This window comes from Diceros bicornis, chromosome 19 (genome assembly GCF_020826845.1).
Source record: "Diceros bicornis minor isolate mBicDic1 chromosome 19, mDicBic1.mat.cur, whole genome shotgun sequence".
Classification (NCBI taxonomy): domain Eukaryota; kingdom Metazoa; phylum Chordata; class Mammalia; order Perissodactyla; family Rhinocerotidae; genus Diceros; species Diceros bicornis.
Window position 1 is genome coordinate 41,407,739 of NC_080758.1, and position 16,795 is coordinate 41,424,533.

General features: G+C 35.8%; 1 protein-coding gene across 1 annotated transcript in view; it reads left to right on the forward strand.

Annotated features, from left to right (window-relative positions):
• Positions 1-16,795, forward strand: part of MACROD2 (mono-ADP ribosylhydrolase 2) — a 668,091-nt gene that overhangs the window by 303,846 nt on the left and 347,450 nt on the right. The window lies entirely within an intron of this gene.

Sequence of the window (16,795 nt, forward strand, 5' to 3'; positions counted from 1 at the left end):
TGTTTTTTAATTTGTGATTGTTCGGTTTTGTTGTTGATATTCAATTACTTAACAGTTTCATTCACTGTGATATAAAAAGTATAATATAAATAGAATATTAATTGTCTGCCCTAGTATCAGTCTGCTGTTTCTAAACTATGTATCTCCACTTCCTCTCAGTATTTATTCTGTTTAAGAGTGCCCTGGTTTTGCCCTTAAGGGTTATCTATCTGCAGTAGTTATAAGAAGGTACACCAGGGCTTAATTCATGTAATTACTTAATTATAATCTCCTTTGGAAGAAATTAAGTCTACAAAACAGTAAATAAAGATGTGATTCTCTGATGAACATAGATGCAAAAATCCTCAACAAAATACTAGCAAATCGCATACAACAATACATTAAAAAGATTATACACCATGATCAAGTGGGATTTCTTCCAGGTATGCAGGGATGGTTTAACATTCGCAAATCAATCAATGTGATACACCACATTAATAAAATGAAGAATAAAAATCACATGATCATCTCAATAGATGCAGAGAAAGCATTTGACAAGATACAGCATCCATTTATGATAGAAACTCTGAATAAAATGGGTATAGAAGGAAAGTACCTCAATGTAATAAAGACCATATATGAGAAACCCACAGCTAATATCATCCTCAGTGGTGAAAAACTGAAAGCTATCCCTCTAAGAACAGGAACCAGACAAGGATGCCCACTGTCACCACTCCTATTTAACATAGTACTGGAAGTCCTAGCCAGAGCAATCAGGCAAGAGAAAGAAATAAAAGGGATCCAAATTGGAAAGGAAGAAGTGAAACTGTCACTATTTGCAGATGACATGATTTTATATATAGAAAACCCTAAAGAATCCACCAGAAAACTTTTAGAAGTAATAAATGAATATGGTCAAGTTGCAGGATACAAAATCAACATACAAAAATCAGTTGCATTTCTGTACACTAACAACGAAGTAGCAGAAAGAGAAATTAAGAATACCATCCCATTTACAATTGCAACAAAAAGAATAAAATACCTAGGAATAAATTTAACCAAAGAGGTGAAAGATCTGTACACCGAAAACTATAAAACATTTCTGAAAGAAATTGAAGAAGACACAAAGAAATGGAAAGATATTCCGTGCTCTTGGATTGGAAGAATTAACATAGTTAAGATGTCCATGCTTCCTAAAGCCATCTATAGATTCAGTGCAATCCCTATCAAAGTTCCAACAACATTTTTCACAGAAATAGAACAAAGAATCCTAAAATTTATATGGAACAACAAAAGACCCCACATAGCTAAAGGAATCCTGAGAAAAAAGAACAAAGCTGGAGGTATCACACTCCCTGATTTCAAAATATACTACAAAGCTATAGTAACCAAAACAGCATGGTACTGGCACAAAAACAGACACACAGATCAATGGAATAGAATTGAAAGCCCAGAAATAAACCCACACGTCTATGGACAGCTAATCTTTGACAAAAGAGCCAAGAACATACAATGGGGAAAAGAAAGTCTCTTCAACAAATGGTGTTGGGAAAACTGGATAGCCACATGCAAAAAAATGAAAGTAGACCCTTACCTTACACCATACACAAAAATTAACTCCAAATGGATTAAATACTTGAATGTAAGACCTGAAACTATGAAAATTCTAGAAGAAAACATAGGCAGTACGCTCTTCGACATCGGTCTTAGCAACATCTTTTCAAACACCACGTCTGACCGGGCAAGAGAAACAATAGAAAAAATAAACAAATGGGACTACATCAAACTAAAAAGCTTCTGCACAGCAAAGGAAACCATCAACACAACGAAAAGACAACCTAACAATTGGGAGAAGATATTTGCAAACCATACATCTGATAAGGGCTTAATCTCCAAAATATATAAAGAACTCATGCATCTCAACAACAAAAAAACTAACAACCCAATTAAAAAATGGGCGAAAGACCTGAACAGACATTTCTCCAAAGAAGATATACAGATGGCCAACAGACACATGAAAAGATGTTCAAAATCACTAACTATGAGGGAAATGCAAATCAAAACTACAGTGAGATATCACCTCACGCCCGTCAGAATGGCTATAATTAACAAGACAGGAAACAACATGTGTTGGAGAGGATGTGGAGAGAAGGGAACTCTCATACACTGCTGGTGGGAGTGCAAACTGGTCCAGCCACTATGGAAAACAGTATGGAGATTCCTCAAAAAATCAAGGATAGAACTGCCATATGATCCAGCTATTCCACTGTTGGGTATTTATCCAAAGAACTTGAAAACACCAATTTGCAAAGGTACATGCACCCCTGTGTTCATTGCAGCATTATTCACAATAGCGAAGACTTGGAAGCAACCTAAGTGCCCATCAAGGGACGAATGGATAAAGAAGATGTGGTATATATACACAGTGGAATACTACTCAGCCATAAGAAACGATGAAATCCAGCCATTTGTGACAACATGGATGGACATTCTGGGTATTACGCAAAGTGAAATAAGTCAGAGGGAGAAGGTCAAATACCGTATGATTTCCTTCATTAAGTAGTAGATAATAACAACAATAAACAAACACATAGAGACAGAGATTGGATTGGTGGTTACCAGAGGGGAAGTGGGGAGGGAGGAGGGCGAAAGGGATAATTCGGCACATGTGTGTGGTGGTGGGTTGTAATTAGTATTTGGGTGGTAAACATGATGTAATCTATGCAGAAATAGAAGTATAATGATGTACAGCTGAAATTTATACAATGTTATAAACCAATGTTACTGCAATAAACAAAAAATAAAAAAATAAAAAATAAGAATAAAAATGTCATTCTTAATGTGGAGACAAAAAAAGAGTGAGCCAAAAAAATGTTTGTAATTGGCTACAGTTTTCAAATGTCAAAGTGCTGATGAAATACCATTCAAGTTTTCTTTTAGTTTCTCCAGGGAAGGTAATATTTTATGCAGGCCCAGGTTAGAAATGCTTACTTGTTATTACGTATTTATGTAATTTTTGAATTTTGATAGTTATCAAAGCACACTAAAAGCATCATTCTTTCAGCTGCCCTTAGAAGTTGCTTCCGGAAATCTGCTTTGAAATTGCTTTCTGAAAGGCTTATTCATGCTGTATAGAAAATTAAGCTTTTTCTCCATTGCAAAATGGCAAAATATCTGTAAATTGTTGGTAGGGGTGTTAGGTTGGACATTTCTCCTGTTACTGATCATGGGTCAGTAATGCACTATGCTTTTTTTAAAAGAGCAATATCCAGGTAACTAAAGGTTGATTGACAGCTCAGCATACTGAAAATCTTAATGTTAAATTTGTTTCAAAATATTTGGTAGAAAGACATTATGAAACTTGGAACCTAGTGTACAAAATTTCTCCAGAGCGTTGCTGTCAACTCTAAGTATTTGCAGTACCAAAGCATAATTGGTCACCATTACCATTTGAAATAGCAAATTACCTTACTATGGTATAATAGGTATCCCTCAGAAACCCTCTGGCTATTTTAGTCACATCTGAAAACCCAGGATGTAGATTTTAAGTATTCTTGAGAGGAAGATGCAGAATTATAAGGCATCATTTCAGCTAAATTTTTACTAGCAACTAAACTCTCATTAAGATGAGTTTCCAGATTACATCTGAGTTAGGGCATAGCTGCCACTCCCTTGTACCTTATTAAGTATAAAGGGGAACAGCCCTTGTGATTCACAGACTATTCTAAATTGCATAATACTTTCTAAATGCCTGTAGCAATCCCAGTGCATTTCTTAAATTCTATGAGTGCTCCATATTTCCTTTGGTTCTGTTTTGGCCTAGCTAGATGGTTTCTCTGATAGGTTTTGATTGCTGGCCTATTTTGGAAAGTTCACATTTCAATGAAGAGATTCTGAGTTTCCTTGTGTATAAACAACCTTGTAAATTTTTCATGGTGGAATTTGGGAAAGGTCACATCCTAGAAGAGAGGCTAGACTCCTCACTTTGACTTTATGTGTTATTCTGCCCTGCTTTAGTGCCCGCCCTCATGCCAATGCCTAAAATGTCTTTTACCCACTCCTTGCCATTTTTCAGTCTTCAGCTCATGTCCCCATGATGCCTTGCCAAACTACTTTAACCTTTATATATCTCTCCCTTCTTTGCGTTCCTAGTATAGTTAGCATTAATAGTGCACAGTTGAACAAATTACCTCTTCTCTAATAATTCCGTTGTTTTATCCACTCATTCATTCTCTTGTCCAATAAGCGTTTATTATGCTTTTCAATATAGTTTGCAAGGTAGTGTCCTTGTTACTACTTCTTTACCCTCAAAACGAGGCACATAAAGAAGAAATAGTCATAACACAAGGTAGTCTGGTGAAATGGTGCCACTGGAATTCATTTTGATTATTTCCCCAAATAGCCTCTCTCCCATAAAAAAGATCACTTTTAGTGTGGTGATCAGGATGAAGACATCATGGAAAATGGGCATTGCACTGGACATTAAAAGATGGATGGGTAAGGTTTTGCAAGGCAAAAAAGATGGTGCAGGATGATATTCCTGGTAGAACTAAGTTAGAAACTAGAAAACACAAGAGTGAGGAAGAATAGACTGAGTTTGGAAGATTTCACGTCAACTCTAGTTCAGTATAAATATTAAGGTGTAATAAGAAAATATTTTTATTTTGTTAAAAATATGTCAGTATCTCTAGATCCAGAAATCTGCCTTGATTTCTTCTGTAGGGTAAGTCTTTAATGTCTATTCTGATTTCCCTTTGGATATTGATATATTAACATTATCCTCCATCTGGGTCACTATTCTACATAAAAGAATTGTTCACAATATTTCAAAGACATTTTTACAACAAACTATTATATACCATCAGATCCTCTTGTTTATGGGTTGATTATAAAAATGGTGAAAAAATGTAAATTCCTAGAAGTCATCAAAAATAAACATTAAAATGAGTGTTTTATTTAGAACTCCATAGTCACCAATGAAACCCACATTCTCTATTGTAATGTGGACACACTATTTCCCTCGAGAAAAAATATATTAAAAAGGAACCCTATTCAGTTACCTTGTAATAGTCACTTTTGAGCTAATGTGTCCTCAGTTGGCTCATAGTTCACTCCATTAGGAAGGTTTTTGATTTAAGCATGAGCATACCTCTTTAGTGGAAAGTGAAAAACAAAACAAACAAAACCAAATCTAGAGGAAAAAAAACTTGAAGACTTTTCTCTCTCTTTCTCTCCCTTTGTCAAGCCAATATTTTACAGGAAGGTAATACTATGGCTTTTGGTTATGGATGACATTATTGACCTACCATTGGTAGGATGTGTATTGCATGGTGATTGTTTCTGTTGAGACCACTAACAATTATATTTTCTCATTCATCCCCCTCCTCCGTAATGACTAGTGATATTTGTTGATGAGGTTTAATGGTCCCTACACTCTTGCTTCATAGTCATATATATCTTTGTACAAAGCTGACTCCACAATGAGAAGGAACTTCGGGATAGTTACTTTGTTATTTTCCTGTCACTGATGTCAGAAATAGTAACAGATTCTGCAGCAAAAAAGTGAAAAACAATACTGTAGAAATAGAATTTTCTACATGGGAACAATGTTAAAATACTTTCCATGTACATTCACTAGTATTTTGGGGGTTAATACACCATGTTTATAGAACAGGAATATAAAACACATAGGAAAAGAAAACCTTAATTGATTCCAAGAATTTAAAAATCATTGTCAATATTACAGTAGTTAAAAATTTACATCTTCTATCAATTAATGCCACATACTTCTGGGATAAATCTTTCATTTCTATTTTTATCATTTCCATGCTTTTGTTTTTCATTATTTTCAGATACTTTTTACTCCTTATAAAAAGTGCTGTTTTACATGACTTTTTTCCTATAAAAATAAACATAAGCAAAAACTACAGTAGTTTTTGGTGTAATAGCTATTCTCCTCATATTCCCTCTAAGATTCTTGAGTTGCTGTAAGCCAAAAACCAAAATCTATTATTAGAATGTTCCCCATGTTGCATTTTATTACTAATATATTGTATATTTTTTAATCATCTTTTGAATTATTGACTATTTTATGGTGTCTAATAACAGCAAATTCTATTTTTTTTATATACTTCATAGAGTAGATTTTATTTTTCTGCCTCACTCCATTATATGTAATGGCTTAGCTTTGATATCTTTGCTTGATTTAGGGGACATTAATTTGCTTTAACACATTACCATCTAAAATAGCTCAGGTTTTGTATGGTCTTGTAAAAACTTTATCTTGAAATGCCCTGAAAGGTGATTTTTTTAAACTCTCTTTTTAAAAAATTTTTAAAATTCCTCTTGGTATTCTTGTCACATACCAGGATATTAAGCAGATGCTCAGATTGACTCTGCTAGATAATATTAAAATGCATAAATTCAGGTTTCAAAGCGATTGATAACTTTCACTCCCACATTATTCTTCCAATGTTTTACTCCTAGACATTTTTACCTAAGTCTTCTAGCAGCTGTTTTGCTACTTAACCTCTAGCTAATTGTTTCTTTTCTCCTCAGCCTGACTCCACAGAGTGATGGATCTATTTTCTGTAGGCTTGCCTGCAATTCTTAACTGAACCCCTAGAGTAGTATGTCCTGTCTTACTCTTTTCAATTCTTCCCCAATGAGGCATGACCAAGAGATTGTTGTATCCTTGAGAGGTAAGTTCTTGGAATGGAGTGGCAGATGGATATACTAGAATCACCAGAGCAGTGCTAATGGAAATTCAACTCCAATTAGATTTTAAAGTTGGTTGCTTCCAAAAAGTCTAGAAGTAACATGAATAGAACTGTTTGTCCTGTTGGGATTTTATTCCTTGCTAGACAATGTGATGATGATATTGGAGGAATCCAGGTATAGGAAATGATGATTGATGGTGATGATGATGATGATCATTGCAGCTAACTTTAATTAAATACATGTTATATATTAGGGACCAAGGCCTTTTATGCAGTATTGCAAGCATCTCTTGGTTGCCTTCCTTGTCAGTGTATTAGTTTTCTATTACTGCATAACAAATTACCACAAACTTAGTGGCTTAATACAACACACATTTATTATCTTAGTTTCTGTGCATCAGGCATCTGGGCACAGTTTAGCTGAGTCTTCTGCCTAGGGTCTCATAAGGCTGCAATCAAAGTTTTAGTCAGGACTAGATTCTCATCTACAGCTTCAACCAGGAAAGGATCTCTTTCCTTGCTCTTGTGGCTGTTGGACTGAAAGCTTTATTTTTTGTTGGCTGTTGGCCAGAGGCTACCCTCAGCTCCTAGAGGCCACCTCAGTTCCTTGCCGTGTGGGGTTTCCCAACATGGCCTCTTACTTCCTCACAACCATCACTAGGAGAGAAAAAAACTCCTACAAGACAAACGCTAAATCTTATTTAACATAATCATGTATATTAATCATCTATATACCATCATCTTTTCCATATTCTGCAGCTTAGGAGCAAGTCACAGGTCCTGCCCATACTCAAGAGGAGGGCATTACACAAGGGTATGAACATAAGGTGATAGGAATCATGCGAGTCACATTAGGAGTCCGTACACCACAGGCAGAGTTTGCTATTTGTCTCCCAATGTATGTCCTTTTTTTCCCCCCTAAGAAATAGAAAACACCTCATTATTGAATGGATATATGGTCACCTGGAATAAAAACTTCATTCCCTAGATTCCCTTGTAGATAGGTATGGCCATGTGACTAAGTATGGCAGACCACCAAGATAAAAGTCTCTGGAACTCTGAGGATTTTGTGAAGTCACCCAGTCAGCCTTTGAAGGTTCTCTATTCTTGACTTCTCTAATGTAGAGAAAAATAAACTTTTATTTTGTTTAATTCATTATTTTTGGCTGTCCTTTGCAGCTGAACCTAATCTTAACTGATGTTCTTTTCTTTCATCTCTTCTCCCCTTTCCTCTTTCCAACAGCCTTTCATTTCCATTTTGTGATCTATAGTTCTATTTTTTGTTTTCAAGGAACTTGAAATCACCCCTAGGTCCAAGTTAAACCAATCAGAACATTCAGTCTCCTTCACAGAAGGGTGGGAATATGACCTATGCCATTCTAATTAGAGTGAACCTCAAAACTTTTACTGAGAAATTATGGCAATACCTATATGTAGCAATAATTCTGACTAACCGTATTTTCCATTCCAGCCCCTGATCCCATCCTGAGGAGAAACGGACTACCTGACTCTTGAGCCTGTTGCTTGACAGAGATGGCTCATGGGGCATATAAACAAATCTAACTACTTTATTGTAATGGCTGATATTTAGGGAATGGTCTGGAGGAAGCTTCCACACAAGTCTTTAGGTTAGAAAGACCATAGAAAGGCGGGCTCTGAGAGAATTTCTCTGTCTCCCTGACTACACAGGATTAGTCATGACTGACTCAAGTGGAATTGGGGGATTCCTATTCAGTATAGATCTCAGAGACCCTCGTGTGAGTGGTAAGAATTGATATCTCTGTGCTTGTGAATTGATGCAGATGTCATAGGATATTGGAATGCTAAAGTGATCCATTCTTCCTAAATTGTGTATCAGTCTCCATGCCTATAGTCTTTATTTTGGGGCAAGGTGATATTGAATTTATTATTGAACTTTTAAAAATTACCAAAGTAACTATTGCTCACTGTAGTAAGTTGACCAAAACAAAGGTGTAGCCTCTTAAGTCTAAAACAGATGCTTTTTCTCTCGGGAAGTCTTCTGCCCTTCAGTGTTCCTTTCGCTTATTCCTTTTAGCCTTACATTGATAAAATGTTCATTTAAAAAAATGACCTGATTCAATACTTCTCATATTCTTTATTTCCGTAACTGTAAGGTTTTAAAATATTTTGGCCTAAACAAAGAATAATTTATTAAATCCAAAATACATAAAATGGCCCAGCACTCTGGAGACAGAATGGAAGTAAGGATTCATTGGTGTTTCCCCAGTAGAACTTATAGCGAAGTTAGGGAGTGAAAGGCTTAAATAAGTGAAATGGTGAATAATAATGTACTTAATCTGTTTTTATTTGGGCAATTACCACCACAACGATATATGTTTAAAAAGAGAAGGCAAAGATTTGGAATGGTCAAAAAAGTTTCTTAAAAGGGAGGTATGACTTAAGCTAGGCCTTGAACTAGACAGAGGAGGACAGAGAGAATTGGGGCTGCCCTGAGAATTCTTGGCACAAAGCAGAGAAACCATCCCCAGATCTGGCTAAGCATCCTGTCATCCCACCTCAGATCTAATGGGACAGAATCTCAGGTGTGAGGCCAGAGTAGCTGTATTTTTAACAAGCTCTTTAGGTAATTCTTTCTGAAAACTGGCATTTAGGAGTTTGTAAAGCATAAGGTGTGCCTTGTTATTATAAGAGCTGCTTGAAAATTAATTTGGGAACACACCTCGTGACTGAAGAACTTTCAAAAAATCAAATAAAAGGTCATATTCATGGTTGGTATATTAATTATAATCCTTAAAATCATGTATTTGTACATGAGTTGCTATTCTCTTAATTCTTCTTAAAATTTTTTGAGTCATTTATTTGTACAAGTTTTATCAAAAAAGGAAACAGTCCACGGAAATAACCTTTCCTCATTCATTCGTTCTTTTTTTTTTTTTTTGGTGAGGAAGATTGGCCTTGAGCTAACATCTGTTGCCAATCTTCCTCTTTTTGCTTGAGGAAAATGGTCCCTGAGCTAACATCTGTACCAGTCTTCCTTTATTTTGTACATGGAATGCCACCACAGCATGGCTTGATGAGTGGTGTGTATGTCCGCACCCAGGATCTGAACCTGTGAACCCTGGGCCACCAAAGCAGAGCGTGCAAACTTAACCACCATGCCACTGGGCCAGCCCCTCATTTGTTCATGTCTTTGATGAACAATGGATAAGGCTGGAGGCAAGGAATGATACAGTTTAGAGCAGAACATTTGTCTAGCCCTAGGGAATTTTAGTAGAGATGATATGAATTAAACACAAATAAATATAATGCATGGAAAAAGTGCCAGAGGAGGGAATGATTACTTTTAGCCATGGGAATTTGGGAATCTTTTACAGAGCTTGAAATTTGGACTTAAAATGTGGGTAAAATATGGGCATTTTGATATATGGTAAAAGATGTTCCAGATAGAAGATACAGTGTGAACAAAAGCCTCTGGATTTTTAGTTTAAGATAAAACTTGAAAATACACCTTAAAAAAATATATACATATACTATATGTATATAGTACTTCTGAAATGTAGTTCTGTTTGATTTTGATGGAATGGACATTAAATACATATTTTGAAAAAAAAAATATGTGCTTCCAAAAGGAGAAAGGCATGCCCTTTGTTTTACATCAAGTGCAAGATACGTGGTGATTGAGAGTCATATGATTTTTGCAAGTTTGGTAGGTATTATATATTCACCATAAAGAAGGGAAAACTTAGGATCATATAAGTAAAATCGACATGTTGAAAATCCTGAAGGGCAGAAGGTAATAGCACAACTGAGCTGCTACTGGTACCTCCACACCCATCCACACCCTGTCAACTTTCCACACATAAGTACTGAATAAGTACTGCATTCTTTCTACAGAAAGATCAGATAGCATTTAACACCCAGAATAAAATCTGTCTCTCAAATTTTTGGGCTCTATTTTTAGTGCTTGTCTAAGCTTTATTTTATTTATTTTCTCCTTACCTATTGTCTTGCATGTCTTGGGTTGGGTTCCTTAGAAACTGACCCTGAGATGGGAGTTTTTATGCAAGTGGTTTATTGAAATAGTGCTCTCAAGAGAATCCTGGAAGAGAGTGCCAGAAGTAGGATAGGACAGGGGAAAGCTAATTAAGATGTAGTTTTACCTGAAGTCTAGTTTGGGTCTGATCCTACTGAGAGCTCTGAAGTAGGAATAGCATCTCAGAGTTGTTCCACCTAGAGGGAAAGAGACTCACATGTATTCCTCTTTCATCATTCATTCAGTGTCTAAAGCTATCCTTGGAGGGAGGGCATATCCTCCCAGAGAGGCAACTCCCTCAGGCTGAGGACATTTCTCTGGAGAAGGATGCTTTTGTTAGCAGCTAAGACTCATAGCAGCTTGGAGAAGGATATACTACAGATAAAGGGCCGTAGTTTTTCACTGGGGGTAATTTTGTCCCTGAGAGATATTTGGCAATGTCTGGAGATAATTTTGATTATCAAGACTCAGGGGGAGGGGTGGTAGTGGTGTTGCTACTGGCATCTAGTGGGTAGAGGCCAGGGATGCTTCTAAATACCCAATAATGCAAAGGACCCGTCTACAACAAAGATTTATCCAGTCCAAAATGTTAATAGTGCCAGGCTTGAGAAACCCTGAGTAAAAGGAATCTGATCAGGGTAGCAATAGTGGCTACTACACCCTCCTTTCCGTGTATGCACTAGGCTGCATTTGTAAACTGCAATAGCAGGAGCCATTCTTGCTTGGACCATATTGGGTAAAAAAATCAAAACCCTCCATCCGTCCATCCATCCATCCATCCATCCATTTATTTATGCATGCATTTCTTTAGCAGGTTGATGCATCAAGTAATTATTGAACACTTATTATGTACCAGGCACGAGGCTAGGCAGTGGAGATGTAGGAATAAGTACAATATGGCCTTTGCTCTCAGGAAGCTCAGAAGATTAAGAAGTGGGAGAGATCACAGCCTAGTGGCTTTGCCAAATGTAAAAGAGAGACTACGCATTAACACAGGTTGACTGTACTAACCGAACATAAATATTTCAATCATTTATCGAATACATGTTATTTACTATTGAGTACCTACTATATACCAGGTGCTATTTAGGCACTGGAGATATAACAGTGAACAGTATGGAAAAATTCTCTGCCCTCAATGTGTATAATCCAGTGGGAAGAATAGCTAATAAACATTCAAACAAATAAATAAATAATAAAATTTTAGATAGAAATAAGTACTATGAAGAACACCAAAGAAAAAGTGGGATAGAGAGTGAGTTGAGGTAGGAGTTGTGGGCACCATATTTTAATAAGGATGATCAACTAAGCCCCTTTGAAGAGATGAAAGTTCAGGTGAGACCTTAATGATGAGAGGGAGTCAGCCATGTTAAGTTCTGGGGAACAAAGAAGGTCTATTTCAGGAAGAGGAAGACGCTTGGTCTCACTGAATAACCAAAAAAAAAAAGTGTAGCTGCATCCTAGTGCATAAGCTGGTTAAGGAATGAATTCAAAGAGGTGAGCAGGAGCCAGATGATGGAGGGCCCCCTAGAGTACTAAAAGAGTCTGAATTTTAATCTAATTGCAATGGGAAGCCACTGGAGGTTTTTAAAGCAGCATGGTAACATGATCTGAATTATATTTTGAGATGATCATTTTGACATATATGTACTCATCAAGCAAGTAGATAACTGCAGTAATCCAGTGGAGAATAATGATCACCAAGAGGGACATTGTGTGCCTGCCTGCAGTGGATTCCAACTTGTTTTTACTCCTTTCAGGAAAGAGTAATCAGTATTTAGTGCAGTATAGAGTATCTTTCCTTCTTATCTTATACCCTCACTTTATTGGTAAAATATCTACCATTGAAAGAGTGTAGAAATATTGAAATATATTTAACATGTCACTTTTTCTAACAGCACTGCGTTATTTCTGAAGAGGTGAACAGATATTAGGTTTGAGCTTTAAAGAGCAGTAAAGCATTTATTATGCTATGTCCCATATGTGGACACATCAATAGAAAGAGGAAGCCTTTCAGATTAGTGAGTTAAGACATTAGCTACCTAAAATTTATTTGGTATAGTTTCCCAACCAAACCAAATCCCTTTCAATTTTTTTTATGTATGTACCTCTTTACTTTGAAAGATGGGGCAACATAGGATGAACAGTCAATCACTGAATACGTAATTTCTTTTGCGTGTGTGTGTGTGTGTAGCACAGTGACTGGAGGATTGAATTTCTCTTGGGATATAAATAAAAGGGCTACTAGATGAATAGTTTCTAGAATTATTTTTGAGAAAAGCTTGGTTACAACAGTCTCACAGACGTGTAGTAAGCAGTAAGCATTAGTATAGGGTTGGCTTAAGTTTACATGATGCTATTTGTTTATTCTGCTGTTCACAGAGAGTAGCATGTAAAATGTATTCTTTTATGTGTTAGGCTAATAAAATTTTTGATACATTCATAGGAAGCTTGACAGAAGACCAGAGGAGCTTGAATATTTTATGGAAATATTTTGTAAGCAAGTAGTTTATTTAAAAATTAGCTAATGCTTCATATATATAGAGAGAGGCAACCAGCATTATTCCACTAGCAAAGAATGAGCATTGAGATGCTCTTTTGGTAAAATCTTCCCTTTTGAGACATATTTTCAAAGCTTATAAATTATAAATTTGGCAAAGATGGATCTCTTTTAAGTTGATTTTTTAAATGAACTGTATGTTTAGCAGGATTTGTAATTGCTCTAAATGTCCATTTATAAATGAAGATGAGTAAACAAGTTTCCTTTTTCACTATAACCCTGGCAATTTCACCTAATTATAATTATAAATATAATTCACCTAATTACAAATCCAGTAGTAGCAGTTTCTGACACATAATTACTTTATAGTGCTGAGATTTATTTAAATGCTTGATATGACAGAGCTGTCTTTGGTCAGAGAAATGAGGGGTTGTGCTGTGATTTCCATCCACGTCACAATGTAGCAGTTCCACTAGTAGTTATTCTACATAGCTTCCTAAATTCCTGGCTTTTTGTGAGCATGTAGGTACAGTTGACTCTATCTGTGTGATTACTTGTATTATCTATGAGTGTTCTACTTTGTAGAACTAATTTACAAATAGGTCAAGTAGAATGGCCCTAATTTTTAAAATAAACACATAAAAGGGCACAGTAGAAAAAAGTAACATGTTGAAAACCCTTCTTTCACTAAGTGGTCAAGAGGCAATTTAAGATTTGTATAATAGTTACTGTTTTTTCAAGCCAGGTGACATCAAATGTCCTTTAAAATGGTTTTAATTGTCCTCTGGTTATCCAGATGTATTTTGGCAAAGTTGTAAGTTGAATGGACTTTTTGAATATATGTTTCTTTGTCCCACTGACATGCTACTGAAGGATAAAAGTTTTATTGCACATGTTACTGTCTCCTAGATCTTTAGTTTCCAATACTCAGGAATTGTAAAACCTCATTAGGTATGCTGGGCTCTGGTCCCAGGTCAGACAGAATTTTGAGGTACTATTCTTGGCCTGTCAGTTACTCAGACTGATTATACTTGTACAGCAATAAAATAGTTTTGTAATCCATCCTGATTCAACCTGATGGAATCATATATCTATTTGGAAACCTAGCTAGACAGACATGGAAATAAACATGGATTTTCTCACCATATAGCTGGGACCATGCTCATCAGTGTGATTCATAGTCACAGTGACAGCACTTTCTGGAACTAGTTTGCAGACTTGCCTGTAGACTATGACTCAGAGTTTGAACAAATTCTCATATTTATAAGCATGTTATAAATAATATCTAGGGTATGACCACCTTGGAAAAATTTGGTATCATCTACTAAATTTGAAGATATGCATATTTAGAGACTCAGCAATTCTATTCTGAGATGTACAGCCAATATATTTACATATGCTTCTGTGCACTTAGAGACATGTACAAGAAATTGATAGCTACGTTATTCACAATAGCTCAAAACTCAAACCATATGTTCATCAGCAGTAAAATGGATAAGTATATTTTGGGATTTGTATAATGTTAACAGTACAAAGTGATGAAAATGAAGAAACTGCATGTATACATAACATATATGAATCACACAAATTTAATGTTTGCATAAAGGAGCCAGACATAAAAGAATACATGGTGGGTGATTCTATTTAAATAAAGTTCAAAAAACAGGCAAAGCTAAACTATAGTATGAAGAGATGCAAACTTAGGTAAACTATTAAGCAAAATAAGGAAATGATAACCATAAAGTAAGGATAGGAATTACTTTTGGTCAAGGGTTGTGATTATGAAGAGGCAAGTGTAGGACATCTAGGAGTGCTTACAGTGTTCTTTTTCTTCACCTGGATGGTGGTGTAAAAGTATTCTCTTTACAATAATTTATTAAGCTGCTCAGTTATGTTTTATGTACATATATATGCCATTTATATTTCACAAATAAAACTTTAAAAAACCTGAACATCACTACTTAACCTTGGGACTGTTCTCAGTGTTTGTATTTTTAAAATATCTTTCATAGTAGAAGGGATAATGTTAAAATTGTAGAAACCTCTGAACAGAAAGCGGATGCATCTGACCCAGGATTTATTAATTTCTTACACAGTCAGATTTGCTTTTGATATATACAGAGAGTGATTAGTTGAGATTTTCGTATTGTCAGTCCTAAATTTCATATTCTGTCTGTATTAGACTCCTGAATTGATTCAAAAAAACTCAAAAGAATAACATAGGATTGTAATATCATACACAGGTGCACTGTGACATATCTAAATCATGCCTCAGAGCTGCTAGTGCAGCTTTTCCTCTCACCCCTACACATAGATTTTTACCCATTTTTAAGGTTTCCCAAGTCATAAAGAGATTACTGGGAGTTGGGAGACACTTATCCATAGCTTTTACAGGGAAGAAACTGATCTCACTTAGAAGTAAAACATGCATTTACTAAAGACAGGTAACTTCTGTTATAACGTCTCTATTTAAGAGCTTATTATGTACCACACATTCTGTTAAATGTGCACACATACATTATCTTATGTGAATCTCACAAGTAACCTCTGAGTTTGCATACTAATATTATTCCCATTTTAGAGATGGAGAAACTGGACTCAGAGGGGGCTTTGAAAATAAGTCTAAGTCCAAAGCCCATGCTCTTTACTGCTAGGATGTATTCCTCATAGTGGATTCATTTGGTTCAAGGCTGCAGAAGAAATCAAACACTCTTTTATTTGTTAGTGGTACATTTATTTCAAATGGAAACTTTAAGGAGTTGATAAGCTTTTCAGTCCTGTCCCACTGATGTTCCTTATGTATTTTTGAGGCTTCCTTGACCAAGCACTTAAGTTTTTAAGTTGAATTCAAAGACAGACATGGCCAAACCACCTATCTCAAGGACTGGTTCTTGAGTAGTTTTAGTTTTAGATTATATTTCAGGGCTAATGTCTGTGACTCAGCTGGGCCAGTTTCAGAGCCCCTCTTATGTCTTCCATATCCAGTTTCTGTCTTACCTACAAGTAGCCATTAAATAAAAGACCCTAGGTGTAATGCAGGAGTAATGGGGCAGGCAGAAGAAATAGGTGAAGGTTTGTAGTGAGCCACATGTTGCATAAGGCATGTGTCCATTGATAGGATGTTTAATTTTGTTTGAAAAATGTGTCCATTGTTAGGATGTTTAATTTTGCCTAAAGGAATGAGATGATTGTAAGGAAAAGCTTTGGCAGTTTTCATAATAGCTAAGATTTATTGAGCACTTAATATGTTTCAGGCACTGTTGTAAGGACTTTTTACATTAACTCATTTGATCCTCACTACAATCTTATGAGGTATGTATTCTTACTCTCCCCATTTACAGAAAGGGAAATGGAGGCACAAAGAAGTTACCCAACTTGCCTAAAATCACACACTTAACAAGTGATTGGTTTAGGATTTGAATTCAGGAAAGCTGATTTTAGAACTCACATATTAACTGCAATATCTTGCTTTCTCTTCTCCAGTTGAACAGAGATTTGGATGTGAACATGCTTTATATTAAGAAGAGAGTGAAAAGACATCAAGTATTATGGCAGATTGAATCTTTTGATTTATTTTAGGAT